Below are 18,802 nucleotides of genomic sequence, written 5' to 3'. Positions count from 1 at the left end.
TCTGACAAACTGTCTTTTATTTGGGAAATCTCACTTTTCAACTGACTAGGTTTCAATATATTGGTATTAAGTCGACCATGATTGATGTCAATTAACATACTTATGACTCCGGATTGAATCTTTTCGCATTCATCTATAATGTTACTTAATTGTTTTGTTATCATGAAAATGTTGATGGACTCCTTGTACACATAATAAGATTCCTGCAATACCGCCGTCATGTTCTCAATTCTTTTATTCATTCCTTTAAAGTTTAAATTAACTTCTTCAGTAGTTCTTTTCAAAATATTAGTCGTAGAATCAACTAAGGAAGTTTGTTTCCTACTTAACTCATTAAGATTATGTTGATTGCTTAATAAGTTTTTCATATTGTCCACCATTTGTATCCTGTCGTCTTCATCCATTATCCCAAATAAAATGTGATAAAGCGATCCCATAAATCCAAACGGAGCTCGTTTATTTCTTGATTTCCCCTGAGCCATAAAAAGTTTATTATTTTCTTCTAAGTCTGAGATCTGCCTTTCTGTGTTATTGAGAACTAAAAGAAACTGATCCTCAAAACTAAGAAGCCTTTCGCAAATTACTCTCATTTTTGGGATTAAATCTTTACCTTTTTTAATCATCTCGAAATAAGCGTCCATATTATAAAATATAATTAATTTCCAAGAGGAGGCTACAATCTCTACGTCACCCATTGGATCTAGATATATAGCCGAAGTTTTGTTTATTTTCTCAATTACATATTTTGGCTGATCAACTTTAGCTGAAGCGTAAGAAAATTCACACAATATACATAATTACAAAGCCATTATAAAAGAAAGTTTCGATATTGTCGATGTACCTCTTGTTCGTCTTTCAGGTTTTGTTTCTTCAGGGTCAGATTCAACTTTGTCCACAGACTTAATTCCTTCTAAAGGACAAATTTTAGTGATTGGTCTAGTTACAAATCCATCTTTTATTTTTATTTCTACCACTCTGACCTTTTCATCTTTGCCCTTGTGGATCCTTTCTACTTTGCCTATTGGCCATCTGGCTGGATGCGTATTCTCATCTTTTAATAACACAATTTGTCCCTCTTCTATATTAGGACTGTCTCTCTTCCACTTGTGCCTCTGTTGCAGAGTATGTAAATACTCCTCTTTCAACTTAACCCAGAAATCTCTTTTAATTTTCTGGATTAGTTTCCACCTGTCTAAATTCCCAATTCTCTCATTTTCAATTGGTTCAACTATTTCTAGCGGTGGTCTACCAATCAAGAAATGTCCTGGTGTTAGGACTTCATCTTGATCAATTTCATTCTCATGGGTATACAATGGTCTTGAATTTAAGCATGCTTATATCTGACATAAAAGTGTTGACATTTCTTCGTATGTCAGACTATTTTCCCCGATTACCCGTTTCAGATGGTACTTCATGGATTTAACTCCAGCTTCCCAAATACCTCCGAAGTGAGGTCCTTCCGGGGGGATAAAATGCCAATCAATTCTATCTTTTTCGAGCTGCGCGGCAATCATTGTATTTTCCTTGATTGCTTTAACTAAATCTTGATCTAATTTTCTTGAGGCTCCTACGAAATTAGTTCCGTTATCCGAATAAATATTAGCACATTTACCTCTTCTAGCAATAAATCTTCTTAGTGCTGCTAGAAATGCTTCCGAGGTCAAATCACTTACCATTTCTAGATGTATGGCTTTGGTGGCCATACAAACAAATACGGCAATGTATCCCTTATCCGTCTTTAGTCCACGATTCTTGGAACATTTAACGAAATAAGGACCTGCGTAATCTATTCCAGTATTAAAAAATGGGTACGACATCGTTACTCTGTATCTAGGCAGGTTGCCCATTATTTGTTGAGCTGTATTTTGTTTGTATCTCGCACACTTGACACATTCTTTTAAATACTTTTTTAATGAATTTTTTAACCTAAAAATCCAATACTTTCTTTGGATATAATTTCGCATTAGTTTTATTCCTCCATGCAAAGTTTCATTATGAGCATTTTTTATCAACAAGTTAGTTAATTGGCATTTGTCCAAGATTATTGGGTGCTTAACTTTAAATTCTGCACCGGAGTTTTATAGTCTTCCTCCCACTCGCAGAATACCATCATTATCTAAAAACGGGATTCACGACAATATCCTATTATTTGTCTTAATTTCCTTATTTGTTTTTAGGCACTTTATTTCTTGGCTGAATTGATATTCTTGTTGCTTTCTTATAACAATCTTTTCAGCTAGTTTTAACTCTTTTACAGATAGGAAGGAAGGATAGGATTCCTTTTTGAATGAATGAATCTATTTATGTATACTATTACTCGTATAATCTTTTCAATACTGGAAAACCTCTCCAGTAAATTATAAATAGGATTATCGGTTTTATTATTTAAAATTGAATTTATCAAAACAATTTCTCCTGTGGATTACTGGTGAGGCCATTGCTCCTTTGGCTCAGATAACCACTTCGGACCTTTCCACCAAAGATCACAGTTAACCAATTGGCTAGAACTAATTCCCCTTGATGCTAAATCTGCAGGATTTTCTTCAGACTTCACATGATTCCATTTGGTATTCATTAGTTTACGAATGTCATCTGTTCTTCGTCTAATAAACTTGACCTTGCTATCTCCATTGTTTATCCATGCTAAAGTGATAGTGGAATCACTCCAAGCGTAGATTTCCACTGTATTATCAATGGATTCATTAATTCTTTTAATCAATCCACTAAGTAAATGAGCTGCACATAACTCTAGTTTGGGAATAGTTTTTCTATTTTTAATTGGATTGACCTTACTTTTGCTGGCTATTATATTCACAGAATTTCCTACCTTAGCATATACTACGGCTGCATATGCCTTTTCGGAAGCGTCCGCAAATCCATGAAGTTGTATCCCCAAACAATTCTTGGAACTAATCCATCTTGGGACAAACAACAAACTTTCTTTATAATTTTCCCAATAATCTTTGTCTTCCTTGGATAACTCCTGATCCCACTCACTTATATTTATTTGCCCAAGAGTTTTAACGCTTTCATTTTCCGTAATAGCAAGCACTTTGTTATCTCCTGTGTTCTCAACAGTTTGAGTTACTTTAAAATTGTTGGAAACCCATTTCCTTAAATTAAACCCTACCTTTTGTAGTTCCTTGGAGATTAGTTTAATTAAATTGTTGGCATCTTCCACAGAATCAGCCTCAGTCATTAGGTCATCCATATAGAAATCATTCCTAATTATTTCACTCAAATATTTATTTTTACATTTATCAGCAATATCTACCAGAACTCTGGTAGCTAAATATGGTGCGGATGCAGTACCATATGTGACTGTTGTCAATTTATAATTTTTTATTCTTTCATCTGGAGAGTTTCTCCATAAAATGTACTGGTATTGCTGATCCTCATCATCAATCTTTATTTGACGATACATTTTTTCAACATCCGCGGATACCACATATTCCCATTTTCTCCATTTAACGATAATGTCAAAAATATCCTTTTGAACTTGTTACCAACCCACATTATATCGTTCAAACTTTTGTTATTAGTAGTTTTTGCTGAAGCGTCAAAAACTACTCTTAATTTGGTCGTCAAGCTCGAATCTCTGATCACGACTTGGTGCGGAAAGAAATACTTACCTTCATTCTGCACTTCGACCATATGTCCTAAATTCATATATTCATTAATGAAATTAGTGTAGTCTGCCCTTAGTTTCTCGTTTTTAATTTTTTCTCCAGATTCATGAAACGAGCCAACGCTCGTTCTTTGAATCCCCTAAGGTGACATCATCTTTAAATGGAATTGACACAATGTATCGCCCATCTGAATCTATCTTTGTAGTATTTATGAAATTATTTTCACATATTTCAGATTCGATATCATTTTTATCTTCATCTTATACTTCCCAATACCGATCCATATCTTTTAATTCTATGGTGGTTGCTACAATTGTCTTCTGTCCCTTTGATTTTTTACATCCAGAGATAATCCACCCGAAATCGGTTTTTTGGCCGAGGAGGCCATTTATTTTGACCACTCCACTCTATAGAATGTCAGTATATAGATCTGCTCCAATAATTAGATCTACACGCCCCGGCTTATTAAAGTCGGGGTCGGCCAAATTATATTTTTCCCATTTCGTTTTGTCAACATTAACTCTGTGGGCTGGGAGAGCCCTCATAAGTTTTGGGAGTACTAATGCTTCAACTTTTAAAATTTTTTGGGAAGCATTACATTTAATTGAAAAATGAATTTTGTGCTTCGAGATGCACTTTCCTGTGGAGGATACTCCACTGATCTCTGTTTGAGATCGAATTTTTTGTAATTTTAGAATCTGCACAGATTCTTCAGAAATTATGGTGCTTTGAGAACCACTGTCAATCAAAGCTCTGAAATTTTCAAACCCTCCATTCGAGGATTTTATTTGAACGCGTGCTGTAGAAAGCAACGCTTGTTCGGATGTCCTGCAAGTGTTAACCTTTTCTAATTTTTGGTTAACGTTATAATTTATATGTAGCATGCTGTGGTGATTTTTCTTGCAAATAGAACATGAAATGTCCCTTTGACATTTTTTGTTAAATGAGTGTTTCAGACATTTGAAACACAAATGAGCATTTTTTACTTTTGCAATCCTTTCTGATGGATTTAAAGCCTTAAATTTCTGACACTGGAATATAAAATGTCCCGAAATTTTACATATGGGACAATTATTAGTAGCTAATTCTCTTATATTGCTACTATATATTTTTTTTACAGGCTTTTCATTCTGAACTGAGCTTATCGAACTTAGCCGTTGCTCTAAAAATTCAATGACGTCCGATACCGCTTGAATCTCTTTAGTTTTTTTTAACATGGCTCTCATATAGTTGAAGAGCTTCTTTGTTAAACTTCCTAATTATTATATGTGCAAACATAATATCCACTTCATCAGAAAGTTGTGCCTTCAATTTTATCATATGTATTGACTCGTTAATCGTGTCAATAAATATTTTTAGTTGCCTAACTGAATCAACATTTACGATTTGAAGATCCAGAAGGCGGTTTAATTGATCGGAAAAAATGTTCCTTTTATTTTCGTACCGCTTGGTTAATAACTACCAAGCGGCCTAATAATTCTCCCCAGATCCCAACAATAAGTGAGAAACCACATTTCTGGCTTCTCCCTTAAGTGAGATCTTAAGGTAACTGAACTTAAAAGAAGGACTTAGATCCTCTCTTAAATGAATGAGTTCATTAAACAACTCATAAAACAGGTCCCAGTCTTTGGAATCTCCATAGAACGTGGGTACCTGAATTTTAGGTAACGTTGGCAAATCATCAATTTTATGATTTCCAACGTTAACCATTCCGGGCACAATTTGTTCGATTTTTTTTTCATTGTGTTGGTTATTGACGAGATGTCGAACTCTAACTCGTTCAACTCCTCGTCATAACCCCTATCAGTGACATCTACTTGGTCGACTTGTTTAAGACCTACTATTTTTGTCCAATAAAATTCTAATTTCTGGACTCTAATCTCAAAAGTTGACACATTGTGAGGAGTTGAATAACTCCCCACAAGTTAAGAAGCAAGCAGAGTAAGCGCATGCAAGCAGTGGCCTACCAGTTACCAGTTACGCGGCGAATTCACCCGTAGTAACGGTAGTGCGGAGAGAGAGAGTGGTGAACTGAGCACCAGACAAAGCCAAGGAGAATCCGAGAGGGACAGGAATACAAGAGAGCGGCGAAGGGCCGTGGGCAGAAGGAAGTAACGGGACGGCACCGGACTTTGGACCCTGATATTGGTGCCGGGCGCAGAGGGCGAAAGGTCGAACGGTAAAACCGTGGACTTTGGACCAGGAGGCAAGGAGACGCCGATAACTAGAGGTAAATGGAGGCCTATATAAACCGGCCGAGCACAGGAAGCTGCATCAGTCGATTTTTATCAAGTCAACAAGTAACAGTCATCAAGTGAACAAGTAACCAGTGAAACATTGTGAAGGAGCAAGTAAAGCCGTGCGGAGTCATCAAGGAAACAAGATCGCTACGTCGAGACGTTCGGGACTTAGAGCTAAAGTCTCCGAATTGAGACACAGGTAGCTGAAGTCCTTACGGCATCACACGGCTAAGTCCAGGCGCTTTGTTACAACTTCTGTCGCGATTTGAGCTTGGCATCCCACCCGGCGTGTCCGACAAAGTGAACAAATAGAGTCCTTCGACGAAGAACCGTGGGCTCAGAAGCAAAGTGTCCAGAACTAGCTACCTGCTTACAAGGACTGCATTGGCGAACTCCGGCGTATGCCTGATCGTCCTGCAGGAACTGTACAAGGTCCTGGTGCGACTAGCCCGGAAGGACGCGCGTTTGTTCAGCTGGTGTCTCGAAAGGCGTATGCGTTGAGAGCACAGCGGTCCACCGCTAGAGTCCCAGAACGGCAGCTTACCGAGTCGCCAACAAGGAGCGGAGCTGGTCGAGATAGCTGGAGGCGGACAAGGACAACGAGGACCCCAGGAGGACGAAAACGAGCGTCGAGCGAGCAGCCCACGCTTCGAATTCTTAAGCCTGCGGCAGAGAGGTTAGGGTGGAAGCGTTCGTCTTGAACCTGGCGTTTGACCCAGGGACTGCGTTGGCGGCTTCCGGCGTACGCCTGAACCGTCAGGTAGAAACTGAGCCGACGTCCGGTGCGACCGGCCGGGACAGAGCAAGGGACAGGAGGCTGCGGCTGCGAAAGGCGTACGCCTTGAGAGCACAGTGCCTGTTCACCCTAGTCTGGGAACGGTGACGCATCCCTAGTCCCTGTAAACCCAAGCCAAGGGTGGCAGAAGACGTCGCAAGCAACACCGGCGAGGAAGACACCACTTCGCAGCCGGCACGATCCAGAAAGGCGTTCAACGTGGGAAGGAGACGACGGCAGGACGTGATTCTACATAACCAGAACACCACCCCGGCCGAGGGTCAAGTCGGCGAATAAAAGATCTCTGCATACTCCCAATATTTCTGTGTGTTTTCACTGGTCAAAAAGGGCGGTCACGTATATATAAATTTGGTGGGACGAACACTTACATCTTCTGAGCTAGCCGCACGACATTCGTAGCGAGCAGATAAATAAGAGAATCAGTTCGTTACATCTGGCGCCCAACGTGATTGTCCTGACAGTGAAAATACAGCAATAAACAGAAATGGGGAAAAATTGGATCTATCTCCTCAAGAAAGAGGATTTCCCAAATGTGGCAGCCAAGCTTGGCATTATCCTGGAGGGCAAGTCGGACGACATGCGAAAGGCCCTTTCAGAGTATGTTACGAAGACACAAAATGACCCAGGAATGGCGGGAATTTGGGCTGAGCTGGAGGAATTGTACGACAAACCAAGCTCGACCGGCAAGTTACAAGTCCCAGACGCCGAACAGCTCATAGCCAGCCTGGGCGTTGAGAGCATGAAGGAGGCAGGAAGATCCAGGGGCCCAAGCCAAGAAAGAAGAACAGAACAGCAAAGGCCCAGCGCACCAGACTATGCAAAAGTCGCGAAGCAAGTCAGGGAATGGTCGTTCAAGTTTGACGGCACGGAGAAACCACTGGAGTTTCTGGAACAAGTGGAATGGTCAGCAAACACATACGGTTTGAACCTGAACCTCATTCCCCGAGCCATGCCTGAATTGCTGCAAGGCAAGGCCCTTAAATGGTTCATATCAAACAATAAACACTGGAGGACATGGGTTGAGTTCAGCGACAGTTTTCAAACGTATTTCCTGCCAAGGGGTTTCTTCACAAAGCTCGCAGATCAGGTCAAACAAAGGAAACAGGGCTTTAGAGAGTCGTTCAAGGACTATATGGTTGACATGCAGACCATGATGAGACCACTTGGCTACTCCCCAAAGGAAACACTCGAGCAGATAAAGGAAAACTGCACGCCTGACCTGAGGATTTCCCTGAGGACATATAAGATAGATGATCTGGAATCTCTAATGGTGCTGGCTGACGAGTATGAAGAACTCGAGAAAGAGCGAGAAGCATTTATTCAAGAAAACAAATTCTCGCGAAGCAAAACAACAGCACCACAAGTCACGTGTAGAAGGTGCGAAGAAGAAGGCGGACACCAAGCACCTAGTGACGGTCCAAGACAATGGACTCCAAACACCTACAACCACCAGAGCACGTTATGGAGGCCACCCAATACCAATCAGAGACCACCCAGCGCAGCTCCAAGAGCCCACAGGTCACAGACACACATCGTGAACCCACACGAAGCTTGTAGACGGTGTGGCGGTCACGGACATTGGGCAAGAGGATGCCAAAACCAGAGGCTGCTTTTCTGCTGGACTTGCGGCAAGGTGGGGGTGAAGAGTGTAGAGTGCTGCCAAAGATCGGGAAATGGCCTGCGAGCCCAGCCACAGAGAGGCGAGCAGGGGTCGCAAGGTGTTGTCTCTCCAAACTAACTGGCGATTTAATCGAAGAAGAGCAGCAGTTATCCGCAGCGGTACAGATTGGCAGAACCTCACACAAAGCCACAATCGACACCGGAGCAACAGCGAGCTTTATAAGCGAGGAGCTGGCGGATACACTGGCTGCTTATGGAAAGATTACAAGGACGAGAAGGCAAGTTAGGTTGGCAGATGGCAGGTGCAGCGGGATAAACACGCAGCTCGAGGTGGAAATCGAATTCGGCAATAAGCGATTGCCCATGAGCCTGTTGATCTTACCAGGAGTGGTAGACTGGTGCTGGGATGGAATTTCCTCACAGGAGTCGGCGCCGAAATAAGGTGTGCCGGACATACAGTGGTGATCCCAGAAAGAAGAAGGCACAACGGGTGGTTAGAGGAAAAATTGTCTGTGGCAGTGGTGCAAACCAACTCTGAGGAATGCGACGTTGAAAAATTCCTAGAGCAGGAGCTCGCAGAGTTTCGAACAATGAGTGGAACATCCAACATAGCCGAACACCGAATCACCATGAAGGACGACAAACCAATCAAACAGAGATACTACCCGAAAAATCCAAAGGTTCAAGGGGAAATCAATGCGAAAGTCGACGAGTTGCTGGAGAAGGGGTGCATAGAACACTCGAGAAGCCCGTACAGCTCCCTGATAGTCATGGTGAAGAAAAAGACAGGTCAGTGGAGGCTTTGTGTCGACTTTAGACAGATCAATGCCAAATCCATCAAAGATGCTTATCCGATGCCAAGGATAAATTACATATTGGACCAATTGAGGGAGGCAAGATACATAAGCAGTTTGGATTTGAAAGACGGATACTGGCAAATTCCTCTGGAAGAAAATAGCAGGCAATTCACGGCGTTCACAGTGCCAGGAAAGGGGCTTTTCCAGTGGAAAGTAATGCCATTTGGTTTACACTCCGCCTCGGCGACTTTCCAGAGAGCACTTGACCAGGTTATTGGACCGGAGATGTCACCACACGCGTTTGCATACCAAGACGACATCATCGTGATCGGACGGACACTGGAAGAACACAGTAGGAACCTGAGGGAAGTTTTCCGACGCCTTAAGCAGGCTAACCTGAGGATAAATCCCGAAAAATGTCATTTCTTCAAAAGCGAACTGCTTTATTTGGGACACCGCGTTACGGACCAAGGAATCGGCACCGATCCCGAAAAAGTAGCAGCCATAGCCGAGCTGGAACCACCCACAACCATCCGGGAGTTGCGCCAATACTTGGGCGTAGCATCGTGGTACAGGCGATTCGTGCCCGACTTGGCGCGAATAGTAAAACCACTAATCGATCTATTGCGGAAAGACACGAAATGTACATGGACTCCAGAGCACCAGCAGGCATTCGAGGAGGTGAAGGCAAGGCTAGTTTCCGATCCTGTGCTGGCATGCCCGGATTTCAATAAGCCATTCGTACTGCAGGCGGACGCAAGCGATTATGGTATAGGGGCAGTCCCGACGCAGGAAACTGAAAGCGGCGAAAAGGTCATTTCATATTCAAGCAGGACCCTGAATGGCGCGGAAAAGAACTACTCAACCAGCGAAAAGGAATGCCTGGCAATCGTGTGGGCAATCCGGAAGCTCAAACCATACTTGGAAGGATACCACTTCAAGGTGGTGACGGACCATATGGCGCTTAAATGTTTGAACAGCATCGAAAGTCCCTCAGGAAGAATAGCGAGGTGGGCCCTGGAGCTGCAGCAGTATGATTTTTAAATATCATACAGGAAGGGGCAGCTTAACGTGGTCGCTGATGCACTGTCAAGACAGCCTCTACCAGAAGCCTTTAGGCTAGCTAAAAAAAATCCGGAGGACACGCAGGGAACATGCAGTTGGATCAAGGATATGTGTGAGAAGATTAACAAACAGCCACAGAAGTTTCCGGACTACATCATGGAGGGAGGCGCATTGTACAGGCATATCCCGCACAGAGCAGGCAGCGAAGACGTGGCAGCATGGAAGCTCTGTGTCCCACGGGGGCTGAGGGAAACAGTCCTGAAGGAGAATCACGACTCACCAGCTGCTGGACACGTGGGAAGTCGGAAAACGATCGCAAGGCTGGCGGCTCGATATTACTGGCCAGGAATGCATAGGGACGCCCGAGCACACGTACGGAAATGCGAGACATGCCTCAGGTACAAGCCCAACCAGATGCAGGCAGCCGGGAAAATGCTGACGCAAATACCCGAAGAACCATGGGCAACGGTATGTGCAGACTTTGTCGGACCATTGCCCAGGTCGAAGCATGGCAACCAGGTGCTGCTAGTTCTGATAGATAGGTTCTCAAAGTGGACAGAATTGGTGCCACTGCGAGCAGCAACGGCAGAATCACTTCAAAAGGCGCTCCGAGAAAGAGTCATCGCTAGGTTCGGAGTCCCGAAGGTGGTAATAACGGACAATGGAGTTCAGTTTGCCAGCCGTGCATTCAAAAAATTCCTCAGCGAAATGGGCATTAAGCAACAATTCACGGCACCATATACACCGCAGGAGAATCCGACGGAAAGAGCAAACCGGACAGTTAAAACCATGATAGCGCAGTTTGCGGGACAGAACCAGAGGAATTGGGACGAGAAGTGGCCGGAGATTATGCTAGCGGTAAATTCAAGTACGTCGGAGTCAACAGGGTACTCCCCGTGTTTCCTCACGCAGGCTCGAGAGCCTCGACTGCCCAGCGCCCTGTACGACAGGGAAACCATCGGCACGGGAAAGCAGACGGAAACGCCTGAAGATAAGGCCAATAAGATGAAGGAAATCTTCGAAATTGTGCGCCGGAACATGGAAAAGGCTGCTCAGGACCAAGCCAGGCATTACAATCTACGAAGGAGGCAATGGAATCCAACGATAGGGGACACAGTCTGGGCGAAGGAGCACCATCTGTCAAAGGCAGCCGAGGGTTTCGCGGTCATTTGTAAACTCCGCCACAAGGATACGCAAAAAGAACGAACAGTCCACGTCAGTGAGCTTAAACAACAAACACAAGAACTCGGTACAGACAAGCAAGGACAACACAAGCAGGCAACAACATCAGGTGGTGCGGACTATAGCGTCGGGCATAAGCCAGAGTCTATATAGACCGCAGGATAACACGAGCATGCAACGACAAAAAGTACAGACTATATCGTCGGGCATAAGCCAGAGTCTATATAGACCTCAGGATAACACGAGCCTGCAACGACAAAAAGTACAGACTATATCGTCGGGCATAAGCCAGAGTCTATATAGACCGCAGGATAACACGAGCATGCAACGACAAAACGTGCGGACTACATCGTCGGGCATAAGCCAGAGTCTATACAGAACGCAGATAAAAAGGAGGCACAGTGACCCAGACAACGAGGCAAGCAGATTCTGCGTCGGGCATGAAGCCAGAGTCATCCATTAATACGCCGCGAAGAATAAGGTGATGCACAGTACAAGAAACCGAAAAGACCGCAGGCCAACAACAATCCGTAGCGTCGGCAGACTCTGTATGGATCGAGGAAGACCACGACCAGATCTTTGTTTCTCGAGGAAAGAGGGGAGACGGTACAGCTCGAGAGCTTTACCGTAGCATGCCAAGCCGGAAAAACACTAAAATAACGCGCACACACATAAACGGCCACAGTTAATTAGTTAGCATGCCAAGCCGGAATATGACGCGCACACACATAAACGGTCACGATAAAAAAAAAGGGAAGATACACACACATGAAAGGCACTACATATGATCCGGCAATCTGAAATGAGAAATATACATGAAAACCGGGGTCGCAGGGAAACAAACCACTTGCCAACTAAATGCAGAACGACGCAAGAAAGCGATGAGCCGAGTAGGGTCATCGACACCGGCCCCAAGGGCAGGAAAGGTCAACTCTGCAATCCTGGGCCAAGCTTTGGGGAAAAAGAAAATAAGAAAACATGAAATAGAAAGGGAATTGCGCTTACCATAACATTGTGCGGAGTCACTATAAACAAGGGATGGGGGCGTTTCGACTCATGGTCACCGATTGGCCCTACACGATAGTGTCGATCGGTGGGCACAAAATACTGGAAATATCGGCACAAGGAGTCACGCTGTGGAAAATCGATACATCGATTGGCAACGCCACGTTGGGTCACGGAATCGATAACAATTGGAGACCGATCGGTTGGGCGGAGAGTGACCGTACAGCGGAGAGTCACACGGGGGAATATCGATATCCCCGATAACAACTGGAGACCGATCGGCACGACGTAGAGTGGCCATCCGACGGAGAAGACATATCGGGAATTCAAAAATCATCGGGGGAAACGTCTGGGCGGGAATTCAAAAGTCTACGGGGGAAACGTCTGGGCGGGAATTTAAAGTCTACAGGGGAAACGTCCGGGCGGGAAATTCAAAATCTGGAAGGAGGATCGGCGCTGTGGAACTCCATAAGGAGCTGTGAGCGTCGTGGGAACCATCTGGAAGAGCGAGTCGACTGGAAGACTACAGGCGAACGAGGAGAAGACACGTCGAGGGAAGGATGTCAGAATTTGGAGTATACCAAGGCAGAGAGAACAGCGAGTCTCTTTTTCATTCCCGAAGTAAGGGGGAGAATGTGAGGAGTTGAATAACTCCCCACAAGTTAAGAAGCAAGCAGAGTAAGCGCATGCAAGCAGTGGCCTACCAGTTACCAGTTACGCGGCGAATTCACCCGTAGTAACGGTAGTGCGGAGAGAGAGAGTGGTGAACTGAGCACCAGACAAAGCCAAGGAGAATCCGAGAGGGACAGCAATACAAGAGAGCGGCGAAGGGCCGTGGGCAGAAGGAAGTAACGGGACGGCACCGGACTTTGGACCCTGATATTGGTGCCGGGCGCAGAGGGCGAAAGGTCGAACGGTAAAACCGTGGACTTTGGACCAGGAGGCAAGGAGACGCCGATAACTAGCGGTAAATGGAGGCCTATATAAACCGGCCGAGCACAGGAAGCTGCATCAGTCGATTTCTATCAAGTCAACAAGTAACAGTCATCAAGTGAACAAGTAACCAGTGAAACATTGTGAAGGAGCAAGTAAAGCCGTGCGGAGTCATCAAGGAAACAAGATCGCTACGTCGAGACGTTCGGGACTTAGAGCTAAAGTCTCCGAATTGAGACACAGGTAGCTGAGGTCCTTACGGCATCACACGGCTAAGTCCAGGCGCTTTGTTACAACTTCTGTCGCGATTTGAGCTTGGCATCCCACCCGGCGTGTCCGACAAAGTGAACAAATAGAGTCCTTCGACGAAGAACCGTGGGCTCAGAAGCAAAGTGTCCAGAACTAGCTACCTGCTTACAAGGACTGCATTGGCGAACTCCGGCGTATGCCTGATCGTCCTGCAGGAACTGTACAAGGTCCTGGTGCGACTAGCCCGGAAGGACGCGCGTTTGTTCAGCTGGTGTCTCGAAAGGCGTATGCGTTGAGAGCACAGCGGTCCACCGCTAGAGTCCCAGAACGGCAGCTTACCGAGTCGCCAACAAGGAGCGGAGCTGGTCGAGATAGCTGGAGGCGGACAAGGACAACGAGGGCCCCAGGAGGACGAAAACGAGCGTCGAGCGAGCAGCCCACGCTTCGAATTCTTAAGCCTGCGGCAGAGAGGTTAGGGTGGAAGCGTTCGTCTTGAACCTGGCGTTTGACCCAGGGACTGCGTTGGCGGCTTCCGGCGTACGCCTGAACCGTCAGGTAGAAACTGAGCCGACGTCCGGTGCGACCGGCCGGGACAGAGCAAGGGACAGGAGGCTGCGGCTGCGAAAGGCGTACGCCTTGAGAGCACAGTGCCTGTTCACCCTAGTCTGGGAACGGTGACGCATCCCTAGTCCCTGTAAACCCAAGCCAAGGGTGGCAGAAGACGTCGCAAGCAACACCGGCGAGGAAGACACCACTTCGCAGCCGGCACGATCCAGAGAGGCGTTCAACGTGGGAAGGAGACGACGGCAGGACGTGATTCTACATAACCAGTACACCACCCCGGCCGAGGGTCAAGTCGGCGAATAAAAGATCTCTGCATACTCCCAATATTTCTGTGTGTTTTCACTGGTCAAAAAGGGCGGTCACGTATATATAAATTTGGTGGGACGAACACTTACATCTTCTGAGCTAGCCGCACGACATTCGTAGCGAGCAGATAATAAAGAGAATCAGTTCGTTACAACATTAATGTCTTAAAAAGTTTCTTTTAAGTATTCCCGTACCTGTACTATTGCCCTATCTAATTTATTGACAACTTTAGAACTACTGGCCTCTAAGTCAACTTCGTCAGCTTTGTTTAAAACCCTATTTATCCTATCTTTTATATTTGAGAGATCTATCATCATTTTCTCATAATGATTCTTCTTGAAGTAGTCATGATCGACTACTCCAATTTGAACCAAAACCGAATGATTTTGAACACATTCGGACCTTAATTCCTCATACTGTTTCAAATATTCAAATGATAGACTAGGTAGCTTTTAAAGGTATGAATTAGTTTTGTAATTTCTACTTGCCTTTTTATTAAGGCAATAGTTTCAGCGGACAACATGGTTTTGACTTTAGTTTTGTATATGTATATATATAAAAATAAATTGCAGTTTTGCTAAAACTCGAGAGCGTCTGAACGGATTTATCTTTACTTAATATTAAAATGCTCGTAACTTATAAAAATAAATTTTAAGATAAACTTAGCTGGTGTATTTGTTGTCGTCACTGCCGTTGTCGCCGTTGTAGTTGTTTTAGCTGATGCTGTTGTTGCTGATGCGCTTGTTGTTGGGGCTGTTGTTGCTGATGGTCGTTGTTGCTGCTGCTGCCGTTGTCCTTGTCTCCCCGTGTTTCCTCACGCAGGCTCGAGAGCCTCGACTGCCCAGCGCCCTGTACGACAGGGAAACCATCGGCACGGGAAAGCAGACGGAAACGCCTGAAGATAAGGCCAATAAGATGAAGGAAATCTTCGAAATTGTGCGCCGGAACATGGAAAAGGCTGCTCAGGACCAAGCCAGGCATTACAATCTACGAAGGAGGCAATGGAATCCAACGATAGGGGACACAGTCTGGGCGAAGGAGCACCATCTGTCAAAGGCAGCCGAGGGTTTCGCGGTCATTTGTAAACTCCGCCACAAGGATACGCAAAAAGAACGAACAGTCCACGTCAGTGAGCTTAAACAACAAACACAAGAACTCGGTACAGACAAGCAAGGACAACACAAGCAGGCAACAACATCAGGTGGTGCGGACTATAGCGTCGGGCATAAGCCAGAGTCTATATAGACCGCAGGATAACACGAGCATGCAACGACAAAAAGTACAGACTATATCGTCGGGCATAAGCCAGAGTCTATATAGACCTCAGGATAACACGAGCCTGCAACGACAAAAAGTACAGACTATATCGTCGGGCATAAGCCAGAGTCTATATAGACCGCAGGATAACACGAGCATGCAACGACAAAACGTGCGGACTACATCGTCGGGCATAAGCCAGAGTCTATACAGAACGCAGATAAAAAGGAGGCACAGTGACCCAGACAACGAGGCAAGCAGATTCTGCGTCGGGCATGAAGCCAGAGTCATCCATTAATACGCCGCGAAGAATAAGGTGATGCACAGTACAAGAAACCGAAAAGACCGCAGGCCAACAACAATCCGTAGCGTCGGCAGACTCTGTATGGATCGAGGAAGACCACGACCAGATCTTTGTTTCTCGAGGAAAGAGGGGAGACGGTACAGCTCGAGAGCTTTACCGTAGCATGCCAAGCCGGAAAAACACTAAAATAACGCGCACACACATAAACGGCCACAGTTAATTAGTTAGCATGCCAAGCCGGAATATGACGCGCACACACATAAACGGTCACGATAAAAAAAAAGGGAAGATACACACACATGAAAGGCACTACATATGATCCGGCAATCTGAAATGAGAAATATACATGAAAACCGGGGTCGCAGGGAAACAAACCACTTGCCAACTAAATGCAGAACGACGCAAGAAAGCGATGAGCCGAGTAGGGTCATCGACACCGGCCCCAAGGGCAGGAAAGGTCAACTCTGCAATCCTGGGCCAAGCTTTGGGGAAAAAGAAAATAAGAAAACATGAAATAGAAAGGGAATTGCGCTTACCATAACATTGTGCGGAGTCACTATAAACAAGGGATGGGGGCGTTTCGACTCATGGTCACCGATTGGCCCTACACGATAGTGTCGATCGGTGGGCACAAAATACTGGAAATATCGGCACAAGGAGTCACGCTGTGGAAAATCGATACATCGATTGGCAACGCCACGTTGGGTCACGGAATCGATAACAATTGGAGACCGATCGGTTGGGCGGAGAGTGACCGTACAGCGGAGAGTCACACGGGGGAATATCGATATCCCCGATAACAACTGGAGACCGATCGGCACGACGTAGAGTGGCCATCCGACGGAGAAGACATATCGGGAATTCAAAAATCATCGGGGGAAACGTCTGGGCGGGAATTCAAAAGTCTACGGGGGAAACGTCTGGGCGGGAATTTAAAGTCTACAGGGGAAACGTCCGGGCGGGAAATTCAAAATCTGGAAGGAGGATCGGCGCTGTGGAACTCCATAAGGAGCTGTGAGCGTCGTGGGAACCATCTGGAAGAGCGAGTCGACTGGAAGACTACAGGCGAACGAGGAGAAGACACGTCGAGGGAAGGATGTCAGAATTTGGAGTATACCAAGGCAGAGAGAACAGCGAGTCTCTTTTTCATTCCCGAAGTAAGGGGAGAATGTGAGGAGTTGAATAACTCCCCACAAGTTAAGAAGCAAGCAGAGTAAGCGCATGCAAGCAGTGGCCTACCAGTTACCAGTTACGCGGCGAATTCACCCGTAGTAACGGTAGTGCGGAGAGAGAGTGGTGAACTGAGCACCAGACAAAGCCAAGGAGAATCCGAGAGGGACAGCAATACAAGAGAGCGGCGAAGGGCCGTGGGCAGAAGGAAGTAACGGGACGGCACCGGACTTTGGACCCTGATATTGGTGCCGGGCGCAGAGGGCGAAAGGTCGAACGGTAAAACCGTGGACTTTGGACCAGGAGGCAAGGAGACGCCGATAACTAGCGGTAAATGGAGGCCTATATAAACCGGCCGAGCACAGGAAGCTGCATCAGTCGATTTCTATCAAGTCAACAAGTAACAGTCATCAAGTGAACAAGTAACCAGTGAAACATTGTGAAGGAGCAAGTAAAGCCGTGCGGAGTCATCAAGGAAACAAGATCGCTACGTCGAGACGTTCGGGACTTAGAGCTAAAGTCTCCGAATTGAGACACAGGTAGCTGAGGTCCTTACGGCATCACACGGCTAAGTCCAGGCGCTTTGTTACAACTTCTGTCGCGATTTGAGCTTGGCATCCCACCCGGCGTGTCCGACAAAGTGAACAAATAGAGTCCTTCGACGAAGAACCGTGGGCTCAGAAGCAAAGTGTCCAGAACTAGCTACCTGCTTACAAGGACTGCATTGGCGAACTCCGGCGTATGCCTGATCGTCCTGCAGGAACTGTACAAGGTCCTGGTGCGACTAGCCCGGAAGGACGCGCGTTTGTTCAGCTGGTGTCTCGAAAGGCGTATGCGTTGAGAGCACAGCGGTCCACCGCTAGAGTCCCAGAACGGCAGCTTACCGAGTCGCCAACAAGGAGCGGAGCTGGTCGAGATAGCTGGAGGCGGACAAGGACAACGAGGGCCCCAGGAGGACGAAAACGAGCGTCGAGCGAGCAGCCCACGCTTCGAATTCTTAAGCCTGCGGCAGAGAGGTTAGGGTGGAAGCGTTCGTCTTGAACCTGGCGTTTGACCCAGGGACTGCGTTGGCGGCTTCCGGCGTACGCCTGAACCGTCAGGTAGAAACTGAGCCGACGTCCGGTGCGACCGGCCGGGACAGAGCAAGGGACAGGAGGCTGCGGCTGCGAAAGGCGTACGCCTTGAGAGCACAGTGCCTGTTCACCCTAGTCTGGGAACGGTGACGCATCCCTAGTCCCTGTAAACCCAAGCCAAGGGTGGCAGAAGACGTCGCAAGCAACACCGGCGAGGAAGACACCACTTCGCAGCCGGCACGATCCAGAGAGGCGTTCAACGTGGGAAGGAGACGACGGCAGGACGTGATTCTACATAACCAGTACACCACCCCGGCCGAGGGTCAAGTCGGCGAATAAAAGATCTCTGCATACTCCCAATATTTCTGTGTGTTTTCACTGGTCAAAAAGGGCGGTCACGTATATATAAATTTGGTGGGACGAACACTTACATCTTCTGAGCTAGCCGCACGACATTCGTAGCGAGCAGATAATAAAGAGAATCAGTTCGTTACAACATTAATGTCTTAAAAAGTTTCTTTTAAGTATTCCCGTACCTGTACTATTGCCCTATCTAATTTATTGACAACTTTAGAACTACTGGCCTCTAAGTCAACTTCGTCAGCTTTGTTT

This window comes from Drosophila elegans, unplaced genomic scaffold, assembly GCF_018152505.1.
Source record: "Drosophila elegans isolate 14027-0461.03 unplaced genomic scaffold, ASM1815250v1 contig_153, whole genome shotgun sequence".
NCBI classification, from domain to species: Eukaryota; Metazoa; Arthropoda; class Insecta; order Diptera; family Drosophilidae; genus Drosophila; species Drosophila elegans.
This window is presented reverse-complemented; position numbering follows the sequence as displayed.